Raw genomic sequence first — 3533 nt, forward strand, 5'->3', positions numbered from 1 at the left:
ACAGGTGCCAAGAAGCTTTATAATATGGACACAAGAAAACGGTTGGAAGAGCTTTATGAAGATGAGGATGAGTCTAGTGATGAAGACTATTCCACAGTGTCTGATGAGGACAGTGATAGAACTACCAGCAGTGATGAGGATGTTGATGTTGCATTTCTTTTGATGGACAAAGGAATCCAGGAGTCTGGTTTAGTCGCATTTGCAAATGAGGTTGAAGATGAAAGTGAAGGGCCTTATGAAGTGATTGAAGGGCTGATGCAAACCAAGGTTGAATTGTCAAAGAAGAAGGAATTGATGACACAAATGATTAGTGGAGACCTCTCAGCTATGGAGAAGGAGATATATTTGCACATGCTGGCTAGTTTTCCTGATTTGTTCATTACTTCATATGAAGATATCAGAGGGTTCAAGGGCGAAGAAATGCATATAGAGTTGAAAGACGGTGCTAAGCCAGTGCAACAAAGGTTAAGAAGGATGGGTCAGGCGCAAATGGAAGCCTTGCGAGAAGAGGTGGACAAGTTATTGAAGGCAGGGTTCATAGTCCCTGTGGAGACCACAGAATGGGTGAGTCCAGTAGTAGTCAGTCCAAAGAAGCATGGCAAGTGGAGGATTTGTGTAGATTTTAAACCCTTAAATGCAGCCACTAAGAAGAACCCATATCCTCTTCCATTCATTGATCAAATCTTGGATTCAATGACAGGTTATGAGAGGTACAATGTGTGTGATGGTTTTTCAGGCTATTTTCAATTGAAGATTGCTCTTAAAGACCGCACAAAAACAACCTTCATTACGCCATGGGGTTGCTATTCCTATACAGTATTGCCATTTGGGTTGTCAAATGGACCATCTTTCTATCAAGAGAGGGCAAATTGGGTATTGGAACCATTCGTTGGTAATTGTGTTAAAGCTTTTATGGACGACTTCTGTGTCTACAGTAGTAGGGCTGAACACCATGAGAAGTTGCAGATGGTATTAGCTCGATATGATGAATGTGGAGGACAACTAAATCCAAAGAAATGTCATCTAGCACAGCCAAGAGTTAAGTTATTGGGTCATATGGTGTCAAAAAATGGCATCGAGGCTGATCCAGACAAGGTTAAGTCTATTATTCTTCTTCCATCACCTACGAGTACAAAGCAATTGGCAACCTTTATACACAAAGTGAAGTACATGGCACGGTTTATTCCATTGTCTTCGCAGCTCCTTTATCCATTACAGCAAGTGGCAAAGCATGATCCATTGCAATGGGATGACAAGTGTGAAGATGTGTTTCAAGAGGTGTTAGAGGGGTTGTCAACCATGCAGGCTCCTGATTGGGAGAAAGTTTTTTATGTAAATCCATCAGTAGGGGATGATGCCATTGGAGCCATGCTATTGCAAAAGGGGAAGGGTAACCATTATATGAGGCCAGTGTATTGTGCAAGGCGAGTGAAGTTGTTAGCAGAGAGAAAATTCTCGGAAGTAGAGCTAGTGATGGCCAATGTCATATTTGCTTGTCGACGATTTCGTCATTACTTGCTACCACGACCTTTTGTTTTCCTGACGAGTTATGACTTTTTGCCACAGTTAATTAATGGCACTAACATGTCAAATGTGTTCAAGAAATGGGTAATTGAGCTGCAAGAGTTTGAGTTCTCTTTTTTAGTGGAAGACAGTACAAGGGCTACCCTAGCTGATTTGCTGACTTACAAGGAGAATCCCGTTCTTGTTAAAGAAGAGCTAGTGAGAAAGGCAGTTGAAGAAGTGCCAAAAATCATCAATGCACATGTGTTGTTCTTTGATGTCTCATACAGAAAGAGCCATGATGCAGCTTCAGGGGGTATAGCACTTTATGATCCAGAGGGGAAGCTAGTATGCGAGAGAGGGTTCAAATTGGATGCACATAGTAACAATGAGGCTGAATATGCTACTTTGGAAGCTATATTACACATTTGTTTGAAGCATGGAATAGAAGATAGAGCATAAAAGGTGATGCCTTGTTAGTTATGAAGCAAGTGCTGGGTGTGTGGAAGAGCAAGAACACCTCATTGAAGGAAATGTGTTTCAGAATTAAAGGCCTGTTAAAAACGTTCGAAGCATGGAGCATCAAGGACATTGAACGTGCTCTAAATGGAGAGGCACATGAAGCAGCTCAAGGCATGATTGGGGAGCTATTTGTGTTGAGCACCAACTTACCTCTTTACCATGGTCGGGAAACTTTGGCTCAAGCGGAGGAGTTTTTGCTAACAGGAATCATTCCGAAAGACATTCAGAAGTCTAATGAGTGTGGCTTTGTGCGTAGAGCATACATGTACAAATTGATTGGTGATGTCTTGTACATGAAAGGGGATGATCTTGTGTTGAGACGTGTACCTTGGCGGGATGAGCTTTACAGAGTGTTGGAAGAGAATCATGAAGGCGCATGTGGTGGCCATTTTGCTCTAAAGATCACCTTGCATAAGATTTTGCAAGAGGGGTATGTATGGCCTAGTTTGCACAAGGATTTTCACCATTGGTGTAGGTCTTGCAATAGGTGTCAAGCATTTGGGAAGAGAGTTTTGAAGCCAGAGCTACGAAAAACCATTATGGCATTTAATGTATTTGAAAAATGGGGGATTGATGCAATAGGCCCATTACCTATTACAAGCAGAGGCAAAAGCTATAGTTTGACTGCAGTGGACTATCTCTCTAGATGGGCAGAGGCTATAATAGTAAAACAGATCACTGCAAAGGATGTGGCAAAATTTGTGTATGATGAAATATGTTGCAAGTTTGGGGTGCCACTGGAGCTACTTTCAGATAAGGGCCAGGATTTAGAGCTAAACTGCTAGACTTTTTATGCGCGAAGATGAAGATTAGGCACTAGCATACCACTCCTTATTATCCGCAGTGTAATGGCTTAAATGAAAGATTCAATGGTGAGTTGGTACAAATTCTTTCAAAAGTGACAGAGCACCAAGGAAAGAATTGGGATTTGGAATTGCCTAGTGCATTATGGGCTTACCGTACTTCGGTGAAGACAGGTGCAGGGTTTACTCCATTTCGTTTGGTATATGGAAAAGAAGCACTTTTGCCTGTGGAAGTAGAGTTGCCTGCAGTAAAGATGCTAGAGAAGTTTCTTGGGCCTCCTAGTGATGCATTCAAAGAGAGTCTCTTACAGTTACAGGAGGTTCAGCTGGATAGGATGAGTGCATTAGAACATTATGGGCAGATGTAGGATAAGGCTTTGGCAAAGATAAATAAAAAGGTCAAAAGTAAGGGTATCAAGAAGCATGACTTGGTTTTGTGCTACAACAGTAAGCTGGACAACACCTTCCAAAAGAAGTTTCAAATTAAGTGGGAAGGCCCTTACAAGGTAGTGGAGTGTTTTCCGAATGGTATATATCAGTTGGCTAACCTGGATCGGATTTTACATAAGTCAAGGGTAAATGGATTGCTTCTTAAATTATATCATGCTAGATTGATGATGGTGGAGCAAGATGAGATGTCTGTGGATCAAGCAGTGCCGGTAAGGGATGAGGAGACTTGTGACGCGGAGAGTCTCATATCTCTTT

This window comes from Adiantum capillus-veneris, chromosome 14 (genome assembly GCF_014529385.1).
Source record: "Adiantum capillus-veneris isolate H3 chromosome 14, ASM1452938v2, whole genome shotgun sequence".
NCBI classification, from domain to species: domain Eukaryota; kingdom Viridiplantae; phylum Streptophyta; class Polypodiopsida; order Polypodiales; family Pteridaceae; genus Adiantum; species Adiantum capillus-veneris.